Genomic DNA, 24736 nt, shown 5'->3' with positions numbered 1-24736 from the left:
ACACACACACACACACACACACACACACACACACACCTTTAGCAGGGAGGAAAGGAACTCTAAGGAAATTAGAAGAGCAGGACCAAGGGTGGAGGTGGAAAGGCCCCAAGAGCATCCTTTCCTCTTTCCAGGGCTGAGAATCAGGCTGGGGGAGCTCATACAACAGCTACAGCTGACAGAAGAGGCTGCAGCCAGTGGGGCTCGTAAACGGCCGGTTACATTTATAGCCCTGTTCTTATTAAACACCAGGAGAGGAGAGATGAATCACACCCCTCCTCCTGCTCACAGCCTGGGGAGATGGAGGCCAGCAGTCACTGGCCTTAAATCTCAGCAAACTTAGAAGTCACAAATGTTTGGGGCCAGCGCTGTATCACCACAGACAACAGAGAGCCACACATCCTTCCCAGGACAAGATGGCCTTATGTCCTGAAGGGGACCTGGCCAAGAGCAAGGGGTTTGGGGAGGTCCTCAGTTCAGATCTTCACTGAATGCTGCGTGATCCCGGGAAGGAAAGATGGCCACTCTGGAACTATAGAGTTGAGGACTCAGTTAAGTGAACAGAATCTAGAAATGATGCTCCCGCCTTGGCCCCCCAGTTTTGCGGGAAGATAAGACATATTTGGAGGGGACCCTGATTATAGACCCCCAGTAACTGCTGCCCTGGGGGTGGGGGTGTGTAGTGATGTGGTAGACTCAAGGACACAGCCTCCAAGCTGAGGCTGCTGGCAGCCATGACCTTCAGGCATCCTTACCAGCCCTGGCCCAGGGCCACACTGACCCACATGATTTTGCTATAGTGTGGGTCTCCTACCCACTGCCTGCTTCTCTCCTGGGACAGCAGAGGAAAGGACTGGGGCTTTAGCACTGTGAAGCTGCCTGCATACCTCCTGGGCTCCCACAAATGCTTTGTATGTGTAATTGGTTTCTATGAGATTTATTAGAGTTTTTAAACCTTTTTTATTGTGAAATATAACACAAATACCAAAAATTGAATAACCCATAAATGGGGAGCTTAATGACTTGTATAAAGTGAACGCCCTGGGAATCTCCTGGGTCCCCGGAAGCAGGATGATGATGTCTGCCTGCCAGGGGTGTTCACGGGCTCCACTGCAGTGCCAGACACCTCCTCATCCCAGGGAGGCCCCATTGCAACCTTCACTGCTGGCCTCTTTTCTGTCCTGTACTGAGGCCAGCTTCCTGGAAGCAGAAAGCAAAACACAGTCCCACCCCCCTAGGGCCTTGGTTTCACCATGACCAGAGAAATGAGACTGTGCAGCCACATCCTAAAATAACAGGAAGGAGACGGAAGTGTTTGGGTGCTGTGTGGGTGGAGACCAGCCCAACCTTAGAGGAAGCTCTGATGATGACCTTCCTTTGCCTTTTCCATGGCTTGGCACCCTGGCACGGTCAGTGAATGAACTAGGGGAGGCCTCCTGTCCACACATGAGCAAGGGAGAATTCAGAGTCCTCTGAACTTAGTCTGCCCATACCTTGGAGCTTATTACCTGACTTGGAATGGTTCTAGAAGCCAAGTGGGTTTCTTTCCTCCTGGGGTTTTATAGGGAGTTCTGAAGGGTCAGTAGGACACTGGTAGGACCTGAGCCATCTGTGCCATTCTAGGATTGGTGAAGTCACACCCAGGGCCTGGAGCACAGGCCTTGTGAAGTGCATCCTGAACAGGGCCCTGCCCAACTCCATGAGTTTCTTCTCGCTGGGTGTCCAGTTCCATCATAGGAATCAAGAGAGGGATTCAGCCTGCTCACCCGTCCTGCTCTGTCTGGGGATAGGGCACAGGAAGCTAAGGAATGGCAGGCAGATAAGATAATTTTTGTAGGAAGTAGGTGGTATGCCTTCAAGAAGGCAGAGTGAACTGGAAGGATGTCAGATCGGAAGAGGAAGACTTTAGTGTGGCCAAGGTGCCCAGCAGGGACTTGCATTTCAGGCTCTGCTCTCTAGCTTTCTTCTGCTTCCTCCTTCCTGCTTCCCTTCCTCACTTCTTCTTCTGTCTCCTTTCCCCTTCAGCCCCAGATCCCAGATGGAAGTGTGCCGCTTGAAGACCCAAATCCCTTTGCTCAGATCAGTGACTCCAGCCTGCTGGAGCTAGAGCTCAGAAAAGCCTGGAGCCCATGCTGACAATACCCACAAAGCCTGGCACCAAGAGGGAGCCCGACTACCTGGCCATTCCGCTCCCCTCCCTGCTCTGGGCTGAGCATGGATGAGGGGAGACCCGGCAGGGACCCTGCATCTTCCATCTCTGCAAACTACTGAAACATGCCAGCCTCCCACAGCCCTGGCTCCCGCTGCCCAGCCTAAGTTAAGGCCACAGCTTCCCAGCAGCAAACCATGATTGCTCGTGGTATCTTTCCTGCTGGATGATTTTAGCTGAATAATTTTGCATGATTTCTGCCCAGCATGAAAGAAAGCCGAGCTGAGGATAAGGGGCCTGAGCTGAGGGGAAGGAATAGGACTGAAATCTGAAGAGCTTCCTTCACAGGGCCGTGGCCAGCTTCTGGGATTTCTGCCAGCAGCTACTGCTAGCCACCATCCATTGAAGAAGCTTCTCCTTCTGCCTAGTGCTCTGAGAAGGTCCCCCTCTCCTGTCACTGGGGAAGGCAAAGCCCTCCTGATGGCTCCTAACTATCATGGTTATGGTCTTGTGCTGATGACCATACAGAGGTTGCAGGACACTATCAACTGCTCCCCTGCTCTACACACTGAAGCAGCAGGCATTGAGCCTGTGTGCAGCCTGCAAACCTCAAGGTTTGCCTGAGATGCTCTTCCCGCAGGGACACTAGAGTCAAGGCCAAGCTGAGATAGACAGTCTTCAAACAAATGCTCATGTTTCCATCACATTCAGTGAGCCTTGAACCTGGACAAGGGATGGAGAACTGCTTCTGTCCTGAAAGAGCTCCCCCAAGAAGGCACATAGCCCAAGGGAAGATTCCACTTTCACCAAAGGGGAAGAGTTAGGGACGCTTGCCAGCTAGAAGATCTAAAAGGAACTTAGAATCATAAGTCCAACCTACCAGGACCCTTACAGTGGTTCCAGCTACCCTCTGCTTTACAGATGAGCGGCACAGAACACCAGAGATGTCCTGTGGCTTGGCCGAGGTCCAGAGTAGCAACAATACTCATAGAGGTCACCGTGGCCCAATGTTGGCCTGGGTCTACCCCTCCAAGGAGCCATCAAAGCCCCAGCCCCATTCCCAGCCCCAGCCATGTAAGGCCAGGTCAGGCTCCAAGGTCACGTTCCAAGGCTGGGCCCAGGTAGGGGAGGTGGTCTCTCTGACAGCCCCTTCCTTGCTGCTATTCCTGGCATCATCCCCCCTCCCTTCATTTCCCATGGAAACCCAGTGATGGCGAGAGCTGGAATTTGGACGTTTTCCCAGCATTTGGACTGTTAATTAAAACTAATAAATCTGCCACTTGGAGTCAGGTTGAAGGGAAGGAAAGGAGAGGGAGGGGAAGAGGGGGAATTCAGGCATGGGGTCTCCCCTACCCCTGGGAGACTTTCCTTTTCAACCTGCCTCCTGAATCATTTTCTCCTTCAGTCACTCATTCATTCTACAGTTGATTTGCCAGCTGCCTGCTGCTGACCCTTGCCTGGGTTAGCCCTGGATTGTGCTAAGGAGTAGGAACCTTGCTCCCAAGACAAGGGCTAACTGGCTACCCCCTGCCAGTGCACCAGACTGAGCCAGAGCTCTTAAGAGCTCTAACCCATGAGACAGATCTGGTCCAAAACTCAGTGTGTTGCTTGGTGACCTCTGGGGAGCTCACCTCTCAACCATCTTCCTAGCTTGAAAAAGGCAGGTATTAATTCTTACACTGAAAGGGTTTTATGCAGAGGACATGGGGTAGTGTGTGTGAAACAGCCTGAGACAAATAGTTAAATGGTCTCTTTTCATGCTTTTCTATGCTGGGCTCCTCCTTCTCTTGCCTTATGGTGGACAGTGCTTCCTGTAAACATCATGGGCTGTAAAATAATGAGAAGAGCAGTATGCTGTCCTAGATCCATAAGGCACATGCATTTTACAAAACTCCCTCTGCAGGCTACTGATGCTCTTCCCAGTGTACAGAGCCGCCTGCTGGCTGGGGAATGGTCCATGTGGTAGTCATTGATTCTATGGGTATTCACCAAGGTGTGTGCACAGAGGAGAGGTTGGATTCGTTTGGATGGGTGGACCAGATGCTCCCATGCCTGGAGGTGACCTTCATTCACTTGTTCACCAACACTGTGTCCCGTCTCTTAGGGTCACTGCATCCTGTCGTTGCAGCTCATGTTCCTTCCATCCCCTGCTGCTCAGCTGCTCCATGGGAAGCCAAAGTAGAGAGCATTGCCCGAGGATACTGATTCTGAGAAAGAAGACATTGAAGCCTCTGAGAAGCCGACATGCCTAGAAGATATTACTTAAAACCCAGTAAATGCTGTTGTGGTTTCAGGCTCCACTGTGCTTGGTCCCCAACCAGCCTTGCTTGCTTGAGACAGGGAGAGGGCTCACTCTCAGAACTACACCTCTGCTAAGCAGGGAGAGCCAGAGTCTTCTCAGTATGAACCTGGTCCAGGGAGCAATAGTGTCTGAGCCAGGGCAGGTCTGATCCCAATACTAGATACTTCTAGAAAGACTCCATTGGGACCATGTTGCTCCTTTCACAGAGCCCAGCCCATAATAGTCTATCTTAAGTGTTATAATTGGTTTGTGGGGACTGAAAAAGTCACTCAGTGTTTGCCTAAAGTCAAGTCCTGGGTTCCATCCCCAACACCACTGACTACTGACATTGTGTGTTTTCCCAGAAGCCCAGTAAGGGATCAAAGAAAGCAGCCTTCTTAAAGATCACATGGCAGGCAGTGAATCTAATCCCAAAAGAGGTAGGAGGGTGTTGCCCTCCCCTCCAGAGAAGAATGGATACAAATGAGCCTGTGCCTAACAGATACAAATTGGCATGCCCCTAATTCCCAGTGTGGAGTCAAGAGCATCACTCCTTTAGCTGTGTAGTTACAAAGTTCAGTTCAATATTTCCCTTCTGTAGTGAGTCTCTAAAGGGTCAGTTATTGCCTTGGACCACCCAGTGTGATAGTTTACCAGTGCTGCGGCTCGAGAGAATGGCAGGCTGTAGCCACATGCGTGGAATAGGAAGTGTGTAGTAGGGAAAAATCTTCCCCTTATGGTATACAGGAAGCAGAGGGGAAGGAAGAGGCCAGGGACTCCTCCTGTGACCTATTTCTTCCTTCTGGGTCCTACCTCCTAAAGTTTCTAGAACCTTCCAAAATGCCTCCCCCAACCCCATTCACCTCAGAAGCCTATAGGACATTTAATATTCTAACCCAAAAGCCCAGCCAGGTTGTAACAGAGCCTGGACTTGAACCCAGGTAGTTCTGAGTCAATTCCTTAAGGCTTCATGACTCTAAAACCAATCTGAGGGAATGGCTCAATGTTCTCTGCATACCTCTGACCTTGATGCACTGAACATTGCTGTGGCTGAGCCCTGTACCTGCCAGGTGCTTTATGACAATCTTGTCACTGTCCTTGGACTCCAGTGGAGCCTCAGGATCCATATTTTTGTCTTTCAAGAAGCAGGAGAGGACTTGTACAGGCAGAGACAAGGCAAAGACAGGTGGAAGGGATGGGGCACCTCACTGGAGAAGCTGCTGGGCTCCTCCCTCAGCAGGTAAGGCCAGTGAGCACACAAAAGTTACTGTGGGTAGACAGGACTCCTGGGGCCTGCTGGGCAACTGGAGCTACTCACTGCCCCTTTCTGATCTCAGTTTCCTCCTCCAGAATCAAAGTGGGTCAGGGAATCTGGGAAAGGGGGTGGAGGTTACCTCCAACACTGTACTGTCACTTTTCTCAGGAGAGGGTTGGCAGCACAGTGCAACACAGGAAACAGGCTGGGCAAGGGTTATAAGGAACCTGAACCCCACAAGCTTACCTGTGGAGACCCAGAACTCCAAGAGAGCCCGTGTTCTTTGTGTGTAACAATCTTATTCCCTATCTTATTCCCAAAATATCGGTAGAGAAGTCTGAAGGAAATACCAGAGTGGGAGGTCTCTTGGCCTCAATATCCTCACCTGTAAGGACAAGGGCAGGAGACTGTCAGGGAAGTGACTCAGGTCCCTCCCAGATCCCAGTCTTAGGCGAAGCTGCTTCCCCTTGGATCACTTGTTCTTTGGGGGCAGGGTCGGGGTGGGAGTGGGGTAAGACTGTGATATGTCTAAGGAGCAAGAACAAGAGAGGGTCTTACTGTCTTCTCTGGGCCCACCTGAGACAGGAAGACCACTGCCTCCAGGAAGCCCCTCAATTGTTCAGTACTGACTCTAAATATGTGTCACCTCTCCTGCCCTAAGGAAGCCCTGCCCAGCCATGCCCATCTGGCTGGGTGTTCTCTTGCATAAGCAAGTGAGAGCAAACACACACACAAATGGGTGTCACAGCCCTCTAATATCTCTCTCTCTCTCTCTCTCTCTCTCTCTCTCTGTCACACACACACACACACACACACACACACACACACACACACACACACACCAGCCCTCTGAGCTTAAGTCATCCACCAACTGACCTCTGACCGGATCCAAGAACCCCTGGAGAACTTGCAGAGTCAGGCCTCTGTTCTGTTTGTTGGCTTCCTTCCTCTTTGACTTCATAAATTCTTCGATAGCCCATGGACTTCCAGGCTCTGGCGAAGGACAGCTCTTTGCCAGGAAAAAATAATTGAAAAGAATCACGAGAAATAAACACAACAGCTCCCTCCTCCCAACCAGTATTCCAACTGGATTAGAAGATCCTGTGACCACAGCGTCCCTCTGAGGCCACTTGTTCAAGCTTGCTATTGTGTTAAAACAATGAAGATTTGCCAAAATTGGCTTACAAAAAAAATGTGGTATATATTACATCTTAACATTTAACAATTTAATACTTAACACAAAAATTACAATGTAATATAATTGCTCTATTAACAAGGTAATTACAGGTTTTTTTGAATTAGTTCATAATATGCTACAGATGGTGTGGTTGGCCATTAGGACCAAGTTTAACACCGCAGGAAGAAGAGAGTTGTTTTTTTTTTTTTTTTTTTTTTTTTTTTTTCCCCAGCCTAACAGTTAAACTCTGAGCCATGGAACTAGGCACACCTGGAATTGATCTAAAGGCATGAATCCAAGCCAGTCGGAAGGGACTAAGTGATACTAATATCCTGTTTCCATGCCCTCCACAGCAACCTGAGCCTGAATCCTAAGGTGACTAAAAGCAATGAGCAGAAAAGAAAACTTCCCAATTAACAGCAAAATGTCCTCCGACCAAATAAGGAGACTGAGGTTCTGTGTAGCAGACAATGCTGGGTTTGGAGTCCGGAAGCTATTTCCAAACATACCTCTTCAAAGGAAAATTTGTGGAAAAGTCCATAGGTTCCCTCCAAGCCTGGGCAGGAAGCAGTGCTGGGGATAGAGCCACCCCTCGTCCAGGTTAGGGGATACGTGTGACTCATGACCATGCCATGCATCCTCTTTGAGCTTCACACTGCAGCCAAGTGGGAAATCAAGCTGCTATGATCAGAGAGGAGTGGGAGATCTGTGGAGCTTGCAGCCCACCCCACCACAGAACAGTGAGACACACCTGTGTTGACAGCAACCTTGCTTATACACTGAAGGCCTAAGGGGGCACACCTATGCTTAGAGGCTTGAGTCTCTGCAGGTGGTAAACATTCAAAAATGGCTCCAGCCCTATAGACTGAGATGATGGACCAGGGTAGCAGTGTCAAGCAGAAAGCCTTGTCAGAAAGCCAAATTTGGAACCCCTAGATCCAAAACCTTGCTTCCAAATGAGTCTCTATTCCAATTGTCTTTCATCTCAAAGCCTGGGATGGGGCCCAGATTCTCATAGTTGTTGCAGACGCCATCCCTCAGTTGGGGCAGTGAAGAGTGCAGGATGAGACCAGAGACTGGGTCAAGAGGATATCTACCCGAGAAGGAGGTGGATATCCAAGAGGCAAGACCACACCCCCACTTAAGCATTGTGCAGTGACTTGGCCTTTCACTCCGGCCTTAGCTAGTTGTCTCTCCACCCTGGTGAAGCTCTCAGGAGTATGGGACACACACCTTAGATGTCACTGCTTCTTGCCATGTGGCTGCTTGCTTCCAGAGTCTCCTTCCTCCTCAAGGCCACTTCTCCAGCTCCTTTCTGAGCTCCTCGGCCTGGTTCCTAAGCCTCAGGGTGACCAGCTCCAACCTTCCATGGGAACCCCATTTCCACAGGCTCCTGAGTTCATATAGTCCTTCCTCACTTAAGTGCTGGCCTGAATCATGCATGACTTTCATAGGTCAATGGTTTCCCACAGCAGCCAAAACAGAGCCAAATGGCACACTATGTTATTCCACTAATCAGGTTCCCTGGAGAGACTCTATCTATGACAGCAAAAAGTGTGTGGAAAACTTATTCAGATGTGTTCTCAGGACCTACCAGTGGGGAAGGAAGGAAGCAGGACTCACGCTGCTGGTGCCACCACAGCCTAGCAGAGCCCACAGGAGATACATAATGGGTAGACTCTCACAGCTGTCCCAGACAGGGAGTCAAACCTTATATCCTGGAATCAACCTGCTAGAGAAGTAAGCTGCCTTCCCAGAAGCAAGGCACAACCCCAGCTGGACCAGGTAGCTCTCTTCAGCTCCCTGTGGTTTTCTGAGATGGACTCAGCTGCCAGGGGATGACAGCCACCCATGCAGAGTTCAGTACATACAACTACAAAGCCGCTATGACCTGCCCCACCCCCAGTGCCTCTTTTCCCACCCTCCCCAACATCTGCTCTGCTCTGCCCTGCCACGTTGACCTTCATCTGGCCAACCTCAAGGCCTCTGCTTTTGCTGCTTTCCCTGTGCTTCAGTTTCCTCATTTGTGAAATGGGTAAGATAAGCACTCCTGCATCAAATAGTATTGAGAGTTCCCCACAGAGACACTACACCTTCAGAAATGACAGAAGATTGGAAGGAAGGAAGGAAGGAAGGAAGGAAGGAAGGAAGGAAGGAAGGAAGGGAGGGAGGGAGGAAAGGAAGGAAGGAAGGAGGGAAGGAAGAAGGAAGGAAGGAAAGGAGGGAGGGAGGGGAGGAGGAAGGGAAGAAGGAAGGAAAGAAGGAAGGAAAGAAGGAAGGAAAGAAGGAACGAACGAAGGAAGGAAGGAAGGCAGGAAGCTTTCCTTCCTTCTAATTAATGCATGGCTGTCCTGTCTCCAGGCCTTGTCTCCAGAGCCACTTCCTCAGACGTGCCTTACCACCCACCCTTTTCAGGCACATACTCACCTGACCACCCAAGTTATCTTACTCATGGTACTAACAGTCCCTAATAAAGTCATATTGGTTTGCAACAGTCATCTCCACTGGGGATCATTTTGTCCCCCAGGAGACCTAGGAAATATCTGGAGACACATCTGGATGTCACATCTAGGCAAGGAAGAGTGCTGTCAGCACCTGTGGGTAGAGGACAGGAGTGCACAGCACAACCTCTACAGGTGTCCTCAGTATGAAGGCTGGGATGTCCTGTCTGTCTGTTTGCTTTGCTTCCTCCTGAGAAAGTCTGTCTCATTCTCTCTTGGGCCCACCATGTTCATATCTTGTTAACTGGCAGAGCCTACAACAGCTTTCATGTAGCAGGTGGTCTACAGAGGTTTGCAAAGGAGATGAGCTACTTTTCAGTTACATCATCTTCGTTGCTGAAACCCATTTGCCCTTTGCTCCTTTGTGAAGCAACAAACACAGTCATATAACAGAACCAGTCACGATGGGCATGCCTCTAACCACAGCATTCATGAAGCAGAGGCAGGAGGATGGATGCAAGTTTGAGCCCAGCTTAACTCACATAGCACGTTCTCGGGCTACATAATGAGAACATGCCTTCAAAACAAAACAAAGAAGCCATTCATGTAACTGGCTTGTACCAAGATCGTAGAGAGCTCATCTGCTCCTTAGACCTATATTAGGGTGACAGATGTTCTGTACACTTGACCTTTGAGACCTGCTCACATGTCACTTCCCTGTGAAGTATGCCCAGACTGTGGCCTTTAACCCCCACCTCCACTAAGCCATCCCTGTCTCCTCTCTCTCCAGCCCAAAGCCCCAGGCTCCTGAGCAGCGGGGAAGTTAGCTGGAAATGCCAGGCAGCTCTTGGCCATATCAGATTCCCTCCCACTTGGGTAACAAATCATTTGTAAAGGGTCTTCTGCCTTCCTGAGACGACATTCATATCGAGCATAAACGGCCCAGACATATCAGCGGCAAATGAATCAACATAATATCCTGGCTATGATAGAAAGAGAAAGTTGAGTGCAGATAATCTATACTGAAATTTGTGTTTCAGTATGAAAACATTCTGGTTTCGCTTCGAGGGACTCTGAGGAAGCAGAAGTTTATGCATGCCCAGTCACCATGAGGGACAAGGACCCTGTCCCAAATGCAGCCGAGACTTGGTGGACACAAACAACGTTGCCCTCACAAATGCAGATTTTCCAGGAATGCTGAGTAGTTCTTGGAATCATCTGCAGAGACGCCCAGTGCAGCTGTCCCTCAGTTTGCACAGTGGTGGCATTCCCGGGGAACTGTGTGTTGAATCTAACATAAATACTTTATGTTTCCTTATAAACCAGAGTTAGGTTCCTGGCCATAGTAATTAGCTAGCAACAGGTTGTCACCTACCTGAATATCAACTGAAATATTTGAAATTCATGTGGATGAAGAGGGACTCTGCAGCTCACAAGGTCATCTATTTATTGATGAATCTTTGTACTGATGAATCTATGTACTGATGAATTTTTAGTGCTCATGACCCCTCTCTGAAGAGCCAGCAAGCATCCCTATAGTGATGATGGATATAAAAAATGTTTCCCACTTGCTCTCAAAACTGTCCATAAGTGACAGCCCTGTGCCATGAGCTTTCCTGGGCTTTTCCTACCCTGGAGGTCTCCAAAGGACAGATACACTTGCCCTGTCCTGTTCATCTCTGCTCTAGAAGTTATAGAAGGTATACAGTGGGTGTTCAGTAAATTCCTCCTGTCTGAAGCCCATGAATGCACACTACAGCCACGTTCCTCTGTCAGATCCAGAAACCACTTGCAGATGTATCCACAGCTTCCGGAGCCCCCATCTGTATGTCATTTCTAGCCCCAGGCTGACTAAGGCCCTGTACAATCAGACCAAAAAAAAAGCTGGAGCACCTACAGCCTCCAATAACCATTTGAAGGTGAGATTGGAGCTCAATGGGTAAGTCTCCACTGCTTTCCCTCTCCCTATAATCAGTCTCAGACATGGTTCCTTCCTGGACACAAGTATCTTAGAGTTCCTAGGAGATAGAGAGAGTCATAGCTATCCTCAAAACTACCCCTCACATACCTTTCTTTACCCATCTTCTGCCTTACCACCCCATACTCTCAGAGCATTTTCTGGGGTCCCCCGCTCAAACACAGCTTCCACTCATCCTGTCCCCTGGAGTCTTGGACACCATTATGACCCAGCAAACTACTAGAGTGACTCAAGCAACTATGGTTCCTTCTTTCCCTCTGTTCTACAAGCCAGCAAGGTGGCTACTGGGGTCCCCCATTCTCATGTCCCTCATGGAGCTGCATTTGGCTGTAAAGTCTGCTGGTCTGGAAGATAGAGCTAGCCTTGCCCTTACAACAGGCAGTGACACCGACCACTGGCTGGGACAGACTCAGTCTCCTGCTCAGAGCTTCTTGTCCCAGGAGCTACACTGATTGCTGTCCATGGTGGCCTTAGGATCTTGCGTAGAATGGCCAAAGATGAAACAAGCCCAAGAGCCTAAGTCCTGGTCCTCATCCTTTATCCTTCCCAGGGGCCTCATTCTATAAGCCAGTATGTCTCAAAGTCAGCTCAGTGTCAAGGGGCTGGAGAAGCAGATCCAACTCCAAATAGGACTGAATGTAAGATGAGACTACAGTCATTAAGTCTTCCACTGCAGGGGGCAGGGATTGGAGTTCTTGCTATAGAGCAGGCTCGCCCAGAATTAAGACATTAGTAGGCAGGATATTTGTCAGCGCTCTGATGGGAAGGCTGTAAGTTTAAAAAAACAATCTGAGCTTAAGAGAGTGGATTCAGCCAGTAAAACTGGCAGACCACCACCAGCATGGCCCACCTAAGTGGGTGAGATAAGATTAGTGAAGGAAAGCACACCTATCACCATCCTTGTGCTTCCCACGTGCAGGCTGACTGGGCCTTGCAATTTCCAGTCACATAGACCTGCAAGCCATTGAGACTTCTCAGCAACTCCACTCTCCAGCCTGTATTTTTCCACAGGACCATGTAATTCACCAGGGTACAGTTCCATGAGCAGTTCGTGCTGTGCACCCATGGGGGAGGGGGGTCTGTAATTCAGTCACGCCTCTGGGGATAATTAAAACCTCCTCCTCAAAACAGGAAGCCTTGAAATAGCTCTGCAGCCACATACCTTGTGCCTGCTGAACTTCGGTGACTGCAGGGGCTCCCAGAGCATCAGGAGGAGGCCATCAGTGCCAGCACGCCCTTAAAGAGTCCTCCCTTCAAGGCAAAGCCAGACGAAGAAGACACCACACTACAGCAGCTGGAGAAAGCTCAGTGCCAACATTGGGGGCTGTGATCAGACCATACATGCCTCCCTTCACTCATGAATGACAGGGGTCAGGAGCAGGGATGGGAAGCCTTTCTGGATAAAGGGAAGGAAAGGGCATCAGTCTTTTTTTTTTTTTTTTTTTTTTTTTTTTTTGAGATAGGGTTTCTCTGTGTAGCCCTGGCTATCCTGGAACTCACTCTGTAGACCAGGCTGGCCTCAAACTCAGAAATCCGCCTGCCTCTGCCTCCCAAGTGCTGGGATTAAAGGTGTTGCACCACCACTGCCCAGCGAGGGCATCAGTCTTGAAGAGCTACTCCGAATCTCATACTGGACTAGTCATCTGGACCCATTCCCAAAGAGTGCAATTTTCCAGTCTGTACCCAAGTCACAGACCTAGAAACTGAGTCTCAGAGAGTTGAGCTGCTATGCTTAATGTCATATAAAGCTGCTATGAGAACAATCAGGGACCCAGATATTTTGACTCCAGAATCTATGGGAACGTCTGTCAGTGAAAACAAACTAGGGGAAACTGCACAGCAAAGAGAAGGCAATGTTCCTTCAATGAGGAAGGAACAGCCTGCCTTAAATCTTTGATGGCCAGTCACAAAAGACAAATGAGCTTTAATCTGTACATCTCCAAAGGCCAGAGATGCTGTGGGCAGATGTTATCACAGGACAGGTTTAATGTAATAGAAAGAATTTAACAGGTAGAGCTGGTCCACTGTGCAGTGGGGAGGCGGGGCCCTCAATGTATCTGGGAGCACTTAAGCTCAGGCTGAATGCTCACCCACAAAACTTCTGCAGGAGGGCTAGACCTGGCCCTTTGTACCCTCTAGAACTTGGGGTTCCAGCATTCTCTAGAAGGGGCTAAGCAGCTGGGTTGCTAAGACTCGACTGACAGATGGGCTCCGGACCTCTACCTCCCAGACTCTCCTTTGAAGCTTTCCAGACAGAGTACTGGCTGGGGATGGTGAGAGAACAGGAGGTCCCTGCCCCTACCTGCCCACATGCTGAATGGTGAAGAGTTAACCTGCTGGCCCTTCATCAGAGGCTCTGCACACACAGCTTTGGGATGGATGTGGCCAGCCATTCCTCCAGTTTCAATTACTCTGCAAGAAGTTCACCTGCTGGCAGGAGGCAGAAAAGGCATAAGACAGAGAACCATGGTGTGCTCTTAGCCTGTGCAGACTGAGAGTGATGGGTAAGGGAACGGGGAACATCGGGGCTCTCAAGGCAACCAAGGTTTTGGTAGTTCTGGAGTAGTGGCCAGTGAGACCCCAAAAGACCCCCATGTACACCCACCATGGGAAGCTGAAGATGACATGGTATCTTTGAACTAAGAGGTTACTATTAAGTGTAGATAACCTTTCTACCTCCATTCCTGAGAATGTGGGAAGAACTCCCAAAAGCATTCCTGGGGGAGATATTAACCCTCCATAGAAGGAGCTTTCTGTGTGACGGGAAGATCCAGAGCCCTGATCCAGGGAGGAGGAAGAACAAATTCAGCTCTCACACAGCTGCTAGCCAGGGTGCTGGCCCTTGACAAAAACCTCCTACAAGCAGGTGCTGAGCAGGGCAGTGCACTCACACTTCAGGAGGCCCCCAAGTTAATCTTGGGTACCCCTGGAGGAGCAAGGTTCTGAGGCAGCCTCTCTTCTTCTACCAGCAGCCTCAGAAGCTGCTTGTGGGAGCACAGAACCACAGGGTTCTGTGTGTTGATGGCAGCCAAGGAGAAGAGACTTATTAATTTAATCCTTAAACAAATTTACAAAAATTGTCAGTGGATTTTCTGGAAACCCAGGAAAGTGGTTTCTAGGGGAGCCAGCAGATTCTCCCCACTGTGTGTAGTGCTAGTCGCCAGAAAGGAAGCTTCGTTATCAGAGCCCCTTCCCCAGCACTCGCTGGCACGGAGCCCACCTTTCGGCTTACCTCCTCTCCCAGATTCTTCTCCGTAAGCAGAGCCAGAAAACTGGTTGGAGAAGATCAGCCTTCATCACTAATCCAAGGGATTAACTGGGCAAGCAAGGTGGATACTTACTATTTGTATCACCATTTAACGGATGGGGAAACTGAGGCCGAAAAGGATTCAGTATTTCATTCCCAGAGGTCCCACAGTTTCTTAGTGGCAGATGTAAGTTTCAAACCAGAATGCCTGCCCCTCTGCCCCGCCCCCCCAAATCAGCATTACAACTTCTTCTTTGTTCTAAAACCTTAATATCTTATGTCTTTCTTTTGTCTTTATCAAGAAGAGAAGCCATGCTCCATCTTCCCATCCTCATGGGGATTCTAGGCCAACTTCTGATGTCCTCAAGGGCAGCCTGATTGTCATCCCGGCCAGTTGCCCAGTGTCCACACACCTTGTCACTCTGTGCCACCTGCCTCTTGAGCAATCTTTTATCCTGGTGGTATTCAGTGTTTTCTTGAAAGTTTAGAGTCCTCAAGAACTCAGACTTGCAGTCTGAGCTTCACCCACAATCCATCTGGGTCTGCAAGGCACAGCCTCTTGGATGGAGTCCCAGGCCTTAGTTGGAATCTCACAGCAGCTCCCCTGTTTGCTCACTAAGACTGCTGTCATTAGCCTGGGCTCCAGGCACTGCATTGACTCAGTCCCAGCTGAGTGCATCCCCCAACCCTAAGGAGGTTAGGGCCAGTTAACCCACTCCGAGAGGTCACTGATCCAGCACTGATAAGGAATTAGAAAAGCCCTGACCAGCCAGCAACCCTTTCCAGGCCACCGTCCCTGGTCCGGCTCCAGTGACTCCATCCACTAGAGTCCTCATTAGCATCTTAATGTGAGGAGCATATGCAGCGAGGCATCAGAGAAAATCCCCGGCATTTAAATTCATTAACAGTCCCTGGAAGTCTTCAGTGCGAGGTGGAATTATCACTAAACTGCTTTTAACTTACCAGCTGTGCACTAAACTGCCAGCCATGAAGGCTGGGTGTTAGAGTCTGGCAGGAAGGCCTAGAGGGGTACTGCTGTCTGGGAGCCTAAACTCAGGGATGCCCAGGCTGCTGGCTGGAGGGCTCTGTTTCCTAGATTTCTGTTCGCCACCCTAACGATGAGTGAAAAATTCAATCAACCAGCTGGCTTGTCTGCTTAGGAACAAACAGCCGTCTCGACTGATATTGATGTGTCCGTGCCTTTCGGGTTAACGTCTGTGACCCAGCTCTCTCTGCTCCAAATCTGATGGATGACAGGGAAGATGTTTCTCCACTCCCTGGAGCAGTTTCCTTCTTTCTGGCCAGCCTCTCCCAGAGTTCCATATGCCCCTCCCAAGGCATCTCCTGGCACCCTTTCCTTCTCCCCCTCCTTCAGTATACTTATCCTGTTGGTCCCCATCCTAGCAGGCAGCCTACAGTGTGAAACTCTTGCCAATTATTGTCTTCTCTACACACCTTGAAATCCCATTCCAAGCTGAGTGTGTAGCCTGTGTAGACCCAGATTATAGTCATCCCTGGCACCAAAGCTGAGCTCAGCTAAGATCCGTGAAGCCCAGTAATTGATTGATGAAATATTCCTCTTTGCCTGTGGTGTCAGTCACAGAGCCTGGCGCACTGTAGTGTCTCAATAAATATTTGCTGAATAAATGTTGGGTGACAGATAAACGCTTACAGCGGGAATGGGGTGGGGTGAGATGGCTAGGATTTAGTAATTCAATGCTCCATTCAACAAACACTAATTATGTGACTAATCAGAGTGAGCTACGGTTAATATTTATATTAGACTTCCTATCTGAAAAGCCCACAGTGTGAGCTGGTCTAATTTTTGTAACAAGCCTGTGAACAGGATTCTAATACTATCCCTGTTTTACAGATTGGGAAACTGAGGCCATTAATTGACTTGCCCCAGGCTGTCTGGCATATTAAAACAAGGATTTGAACCTGGGAAGGCAAGATCAAGATCAAAGCTCACTGGTGGGTGTTAATCAAGAGACTTTGTATGCAATCTTACATTTCCTACTCATATCCTGAAAAGTTAAAATAAGTGGGTGAGATTAATTTTTAAAGATATTTTATTTAACCTGATGAATCCAATATGTGATCTTTTCAATGTAGAATGAACATTTAAAAGGCATTAATGAGACACTTTATGTCCTCGTTTTCACACTAAGCCTGGGAAATCAGTGGCTGTTTAAGGCTCATGGACCTGGCTGCATTGCTCAGAAGCATTGTGTTGGTTGTGGCCCTAGGGCGGATACTTCTGAGCTGCATTCAAAGCTACTGTGTCCTGCTTTCCACCTTACCCCAAACCTGGACTCTGAAAACACAGAGATGAACCAGACACAGACCAGTTCAAGGAAGGCATGGTTTTTCTGAGTTCCCAAGACACAGCAATACCATAGAGGGGTTTGGGTGACATAAAATATGGTACAATCCTGCAAGGACATAGGGCTGAGAATGAGGAAGGAGTACCAGAGGGTAGGTGTCCAGGTCATTAGGTAAGTTTCCAGAAGTCAGAAGGCTCCCCAAAAGAGCTGGAAAGAGCACCTCCCAAGGTCTTGTAGTGGGGAAGAGACAGCAAGTTCCTGGGACCATAGGCAGTCCATTCAGAATGGCTAGAGTCAGGAGGCTGGATTGGGTAGGAAGAAACCTACATGGAGAGAGAATAGTAGCAGACCCATCACCACAGTTGCATGAAGGACCCATTGAGTGGATTTGCACTAGACCTTGAGGAAGGGTGCTAAATGAGGAAGTGCTTAAAATCAAGTGCGCATTAAAAGGTAAGGCTAGAGGACCAGCTGTCACCATGGTGAGCCACCAGAGTCTGATCAAAGGTTATCAGGTCAGGGAGAGCGGTAAGAAGTGAGACCAGGTCATGAGATCTGGGGGCATGTATTGGAAACCAAAGGGAAGATCTGACCCTAAGTCTCTGGCCAGGAAGCTGCAGGATAGTAGAGTTTTTCTTTGAGAAGAAACATGGGGTGGACAGATGGCTGAGGAAAATGTGGAGCCCTGGTAAAGAGCAGAAGAGGCCTGGAGGGATAAGGGAAGAGGAGGGATTAGAGGTGCAGACTAGCTTCTTCACTGGCTGAATGCTCACTGAGTACCTGTTGCAAGCCCTGGGGTTGCAAGGGCAGGTTGCATGTACCTGCCATGTCCAGGATTTAAAGAAAAGGAGGGACCTACGGAAGAAAGGGGCGAAGGCATGAAAAGATATGCTGGCCAGAGGAAAGATGCACAATGGTGAGGAAGAGTAGAAAGTCCAGGCTGCAGAGTTGCCTAGGGGCACAGTGGGATGAGGAATCTGAGCTTTTTATACAGCCCTGGCCTCACTGGCTCAGAAACCTGTCTACGCCATGCACAACTCCATCTGGCCCCAGTGCCAGTCCAGAGGTACGAGAGGACATGGAAGCCCTATTATGAAGCCCAGGCCCTCTGTGCTCTGTGTTTTTCTCTCTGTGAGTCCCTTGTCCTAGGACGAGAGCATCCAAAATAAGGTTGGCAAGCCAAACTCAGAGGAGTGGCTCTAGGCTCTAGGCCCCTCCCCGTGGCCACTGCATCGGGGAGGCTGTACTGGACCCTCCCTTCCTAACCCCACCCCTCCAGGCTTATTCACCTCCCAGCTTATCAGCCATGCAAATGCTGATGTGCTGGGCCTGTGAACTCCAGGAAGGGAGAAACCCAGCCTGGGAGGAGGTGGTTGTGAGCTTGCTGGAGCTCTTTAGCCATGGATTTCTCAGATCTATGAAAGCCCCTTGAGAAAAGAAAAAGATGGGAGACCATTCCAAACATCCTCACCATCCCACAATGCTGTCATCAAACCAAGACATATCCAGCCACATTTGGGGACAAAGTGCATGGCCCCAGCATGTCCACCGAAGCAGGTCACCTTCCAGGTCGATCATCTTTAAGGATACTCACTTCATTTCAGATGAGCAATAAGTAGATTTCTCAGTAGAAGTGTGAGCTGTGTGCTGATCAGTTGACTGGGCCCAGTGATTGGGTAGGAGGAGCTCCAAGCTTGCAGGTTTTGAAAAGCAAGTGAAAGAGGCTCTCCCAGCTCTCCCCCAGCTAGCTGCCTAGGGAGAGGTCTTTGCAGATGGAACCCTGGAGATCCAGGGAAACCAGGTATCAGTCATGGACCCAGTCCCTTTCGGTCACTCCCCTGCTGACAGCCAGGACCACTGTTCCTCATAGTAGAAGGGATGGATGGAAAGTTGGCTGGTAAAACATACTGCTGTTCCACAGGCTGGAGGACTTTCCCTATTGGCAGGCCCACGCCAGAGCCCTGAGCACTGAAGTGAGAGTCCTCAGAGGGTTGATTTCTGCTCCAAACCCAGTCTAGACACAGATTCAAGGTCAACCATCATACATGGGGACAAATAATTCTTCATACATACAGGCACACACATGCACAAACATGCATTCATACAGGCATGCAAATGCACAGGCATACAAGCACACACACAGGCACACATGCATGCACTGACATACAAGCACACACATATGCACGCACATATACACATACAGGCACACATGCATGCACAAACATACAAGCACACACACACATACACACAGGCACACATGCATGCACAGACATACAAGCACACACACATGCACACACACAGGCACATATGCACACACATACACACACACAGGCACACATGCATGCACAGACATACAAGCACAAGCACACAGACATACAAGCATACACACACATACACAGGCACACATGCATGCACAGACACACACACACACCTCTCAGTATAGCCCCAGCTCCTTCTCACAGGTCTGATGAACATCTAAGGACAGTTGATGTCTGATGGACAACGGGAGGTTGAGGGTGGATGGACAAGCAGTGAGGCTGTCAGTCCCCTCAAAGCTGCTGCTTCAGAACCGCAATGAGCCAGGCACAGCCACCAGTCAATTAGCCATGAGGTAACGGGCCTGTGATCCCAAAGGCAGCACCACCGTTCTGGGACATTAGCTTCTATTAGAAGCCACTTTCCACAGCAAACACAAACAGCCCCTGGGGAGGACAGGCAGGGTAGGGGCTGGTCCTGGTGGGAGAAGAAGCAACATGCTTCAGAACACCCTGTATTAACTCTCTAATTAATTCACTCTGCTCACTGCAGGGAGCCAAACCTAGAGCTGGAACAGGAATGAAGGATGTGGGAGGCAGATGTGCCGTTCAAGAGAGGAGCAGACTCTAACGAAGTGTGGATGCAGGAAGAATGCCTGGAGTGTCGGAGAGGGAAACTGAGGTCCGGAGTCTGGATATGATGGCATGGGGGCAGCTTCTAGGGTCAAACTCAGCCTGAGCCAGGAACATACACATAATATAGTCACATACATACAATACACACACACACACACACACACACACACACACACACGTATGCAGATGCTCACAGAGAGAAAACACACAGGAGAAAGAGGGGACCCCCTAATGAGACTACACAGCCCCTACCCATTCAGGCCCAGCTTTAACCTGGGATTTTCATAGCCTGGGCTCACTGCCCCCCCTTTTTAACAACTTCCTCTTGAAATGAAGTGAAGCTGTGGAACCCACCTCCACAAATTACTTCGCTTTAATTGTTGAAATAAATAAGAAAGGGGTCATAATAAAGTTAACATGGGGGTACCAAATGGATGTGAAGCCCTGGTCAGTTCTACCCCCAGAGCAATGACAATGACATGGAGACTAGCCTGTGAGGCAGGAACAGAACTGCCCCAGATGAGCTGGGAGGGAGGTGGCCCTGTGAGTGCTGCTCCTAGAAGCAGTGACAGTGCCTCAGATCTGGTTTCTCTTAGGAACAGAGGCACCAGGAACAGGGTTGCCATGATGCTGTATTTCCAGCCAATAAAATGTTCCTGAAACAAAGTCCAGCCTCCTGTAGGCTCCATGAGGGCTGCTGAAAATACCGGAGCATAAAGTGACTCACAGTTAGGTCCTGTCTCAAACATACACTAGATGCCTCCCCTCTGTGACAAGGACAAGGAGGGAGCCTCTTTACCTTTACTTCAAGTGTCATCTCCCACACCAAGTCTTAGTGATGGTCTAGAGTGTCCCTAGGGGGCAGCAGTGGCTTGGCTTTGAATCATTGTCTTGGTTCCTCTGAGACTACATATCCAGGGTCCTGAGACCCACAGTGGCAGGTGAGATGAAGAACCTTCTCCTCCTCCTCCTTCTCCTCTGCCTCTTCTTCCTCCGCTCCTTCCTCGTCCTCCTCTTCTCCACTCGGAGACAAAGGATGGAAACTAATATACAGCCAGGTGAGCTCCTGACCCAGGTCAAGTGAGGCTGTTTCTATGAGGCAAACATGGAGGACCAGGACTTGAGCATGGGAAGGATACAGAGGACCAGCATCCAAGCTGGGTATTTGTGGACCTTTTTTACCTGGGGTTACAGGATCAAAGCTGATGTTCTGGGAGCTGAAGTAACTAAGCTCCAACCCTCTTGCCTTCAGGGAAGGCTTGGGAAGTCCATTTTCAGCAGACACAGATAGATGGTAAAGGTTGGAAATCGAGTGACAAAGACCAGGAAAGTCCATCCAGGTAGCACTTGGGTATTCCAGGGACACACAGACTGTGAGTAGCTATGAGAGATGCTGTTGGAAGCTTAGTTTAAGCATGTGACAGGGAGCTGTGAACATGAGGTATGCTGCTTGATCTTGATTTGGTAGGAGCCGCTCAAAGTTCCTGAGTGGGAGAGTGAGGTGCCCAGACCTGCCTATGTGTAATCTTACCTAAACTCCAAGGCCTTTTTCTCTGAGGCCCAGACCTAGCTCACCTCAGTTCTTGCCCCTAAGTGAAGTCCCTCCCTTGAGCTGGAGCTGCAGAAGAATCCCTCTCAGCCTCCTCAAGCAGTTTCCAAGCCATAATTAGTTGCACAGTAACAAGGGTCTAATTGCCTTCCCCTGCCAGCGCCCCAGAGATGATGGGCTGTACCTGGAAGGAGGTGCGCTCAGAAAACACTAATTAATTAGCACCCGAACAAAGAGGCTGCTAATTACTTTGTTTCCTGTACTTGGGAAGACGGTTTTCAGGAGTGAGAGTCCAATGCCTTGGGCTCTTTAGGGAAGAAAAAAAAAACCATGAGTCTAGGGGTGCTGGGGTCCCATTCTTCTCTTCACCCCAATCCCCAGGACAGAACCACAATGCCAGCCAACTCGATCACAGAATGAAGGGCTCTGCTTCTTCCTGGGAAGGCCAAAGACCCAGGACTCTTCTTGTGCCCAGGAGATGGGCTCAGTGGCTGGGCAGCTCTTGGATCTCTTTCCTAGGTGCTCGCCTCTGACTGAGTGATTGGGAGGGTGGGTCTCGCCTAGGCCAGACTTCCCCAGTTCAGGATGCTTGGGAAAGAGAAGTGGAACCAACCCTCAACTCCAACAAGTCAAGAAAGTCCCCTTGGAGCCAAGTGTGGTATGGCATGCCCTTAATCCTAGCACTGAGTCAGGAGGAGAAAAACTGTGGGTCCAGTCTGAGAAATCCTGTTTTAATTTCTCTTTCTTTAGGAAGGAAGAAGAGAGAGGGGGAAGGGGGAGAGAGAACCTTCCCACCTGGAGAAGGAAGTACATCAGGAGAGGGATTGAGCTTAGTATATACTGAGCACCTAATCCCAACCTGGCCCTGGAAGTGTGTGGCCCTGAGACCACCATGCTACTGTTAATAACAGCAGGCTGAATAGGCTCTAGGCCTGGTTGTGCACACCAGTACCTTGGACTCTATAGAACCGAAGTTACTATTTCACCCTTGGCAAACTCTGCACACAGCCCTCCGCCAGCATCACACAGGCAATACAAAACAAATGGGCTGTTCCAATAGAAATCCACATACCAAACAGGTGGTAGCCACAGGGCCTAGCATGCACTAGGGTCTAATCAACTGAAAACATCTTCTGGGCCTTCATTTGCCCCAGTGCAAGGTGGGTACTATGAAAGGCATGTCTTGTGAGAAGCAGGTCATCGTAAGTAGGTCTCCATGTTAAGTGCTGCCTCTGAAATACCAAGCTATCAGACAGTGGTTCTGAGGAATGAAAAATTATAAGAAATCATTTTATAAAATATATACAGGCTTTTCTTTAGACTTCCCTTTAAAGGACATGAAAATTTTCTCTCTGAAATGAGCCAAGAATGTAGATCAGCTGGTTCCAGAACTGGCTGACCACAAGGAAAAGATATACATCATCTAGGTGGTACTGAGAAACTGGTGACCACAATGACAGGGCAAGGCCATCATCAGGACAACTGAGAAATAGTTAACCAGAAATAGTTGGGTAAATGATAAGGCAGGGCCACATTCTTAAAGAAACTAGGTATACAAGGTGCAGTTTCCACATGACCCTGACTAATATGGGCTGGGTCTCTCTGAGACTTTCCACTGTTTTTATGTTATGTTTCCTTGGTTACCCCTTCACCCCCCCCCCCCGTTTGTGAGTTCCTATATAAGACCACCCCTGACCAGGTGGTCTTGTCAATTCCTCTGCCCCTGCTTGGGTTATGGATTGACCAACAGTCGACTGATTAAAGCATATGCTGCCTCATGCTGCTTGCATCCAGTTTTGGTGTCTTGTGAGTTTTGGGGTGGTCGTGACATCCCGAGACTTGAGTGAGCGTCTCCCCTGAGTTGGGGTCGTCAGTTCTCAACCTTAATGCTGCAACCCTTTAACACAGGTCTTTACGTTGTGGTGACCCCTAGCCATAAAATCATTTCATTACTACTTTATAACTGTAATTTTGCTGTTATGAATCACAGTGTAAATATCTGTGTTTTCTGGTGATTTTTGGAGGGGCATGACCCACAGGTTGAGAACCTCTGCTTTAGGAGGGTGACACCTCACCTCTAGGGATCTCCATCCATAGAGGGCATAGACACAGGGATATGGTGCCAGGTTTTTTACCTGTCAGGATGCTGGGGCATCACAGGACGGTGTGGTATGTTATTAACAACTTTTCAAAGGGCAAGCAAGAGACAGTTGGGTCCCTGTTACTCCTTACTCTCTTACTTAGCTAGCTTCTGGTCTAGATTAAAGATACCTCTTCCAACCTGCAGACCTTGAAGTGTCTGGGCCTGGGTCGATGGCCCAATCCCCAGGGGCAAGGCTGCCCTGCCTGGGAGGTCTCCTTGAGTGGGTAGAAAAAGCAGCTGGCATTGCTGAGAAGACCTGCCAGCCACAGTGCTGTGTGGAAGTGACGGTCTAGCAGCTAGACCTATGAGAGCCTGGGTAGGAATAAGAAAAAGGGCCAAGTGGCAGGTACTTGATCTGTAGAGGATCTTGGGGCTCTCCGGGTACTGGGGAGACTTTAGTGGATCATTTCTGAAGGCCCAGGGTTGTAAGAAAGGATGAGATGAAGCAGAGATGTGGGCAGAACCTAAGGTGGAATGAGGGTGAGAATCCAGGCAGGCTGCCTCATGCTGGGGCTTAGCCTTCTGACCTCATACCATCTGAACTTCATGGCAGCCAAGAGGACCATGAGGGGCCAGGTAACCCAGGGGAAAGGGGCTGGCAGGTAAATGAGCACGTGGGTAGAACCTAGAAAAAGGCAGGAAGCTAAGCCCTTCCAGGTCCTTGAGCAGATAGCAGAGACAGCCATGCGTACCTTGGTTGAGAGGCCCCAAGGCAGACTGTAAGAACACAGGTCTGTGGAAACTGTTGTGCTAATGAGGACTCCACTAAGAACATTTTGTATGCATTACTATTTAACCTTTGGGAAAGAACTTGCTGGTTGAGTGGTTTTATTCCCATTTCACAGATGAAAAAAACCAAGGTTCCAAGAAATCAAGTCACCTGCTTGACCTCACAAAGTGGACAAACACGAAAGCTGCACTCAAACTCAGTTCTATCAGGCTCCCAGATTCTTTATGTCCAGGGATGAAATTCAGAATACCTACCAAGTAGCCCATCAAGCAAAAGATTCCAAGTGTGAAGTGTACCTGAGCCAGTGGGAGCTAACAGCTGCAGCCTAGAACCTTAAGACTGAGGCTACTAACCCCTCACACCACATCATCCATTCAGAATCAAGCAGAAGGCTGGGGAGGCGACTCAACTCAGCCTTAAGGTACAAGCATAAGGTCTGAGCCCACACCTCAGCACTAACATGAGAGTCAGTCATGTGCACCTGTAATCCCAGTGTCTGAAAGACATGTGCACTCTCCCACACACATGTATACACACACACACACACACACACACACACATGTTCACAAAC

General features: G+C 49.4%; 1 long non-coding RNA gene across 1 annotated transcript; it reads right to left on the bottom strand.

Annotated features, from left to right (window-relative positions):
* Positions 1–998: 998 nt before the first annotated feature.
* LOC143442729 (uncharacterized) lies at positions 999–8484 on the bottom strand. Its single transcript, XR_013111146.1, has 5 exons — positions 8093–8484; positions 7369–7514; positions 6559–6691; positions 5929–6067; positions 999–4353 (listed from the first exon to the last, which is right to left on the bottom strand). It is a non-coding gene; the product is annotated as an uncharacterized LOC143442729 (long non-coding RNA).
* Positions 8485–24736: the final 16252 nt, after the last annotated feature.

The sequence above is a fragment of the Arvicanthis niloticus genome, chromosome 6 (assembly GCF_011762505.2).
Source record: "Arvicanthis niloticus isolate mArvNil1 chromosome 6, mArvNil1.pat.X, whole genome shotgun sequence".
Classification (NCBI taxonomy): domain Eukaryota; kingdom Metazoa; phylum Chordata; class Mammalia; order Rodentia; family Muridae; genus Arvicanthis; species Arvicanthis niloticus.
Note: the sequence above shows the minus strand (reverse complement) of the source record. Positions and strands in the feature narration are given on the sequence as shown.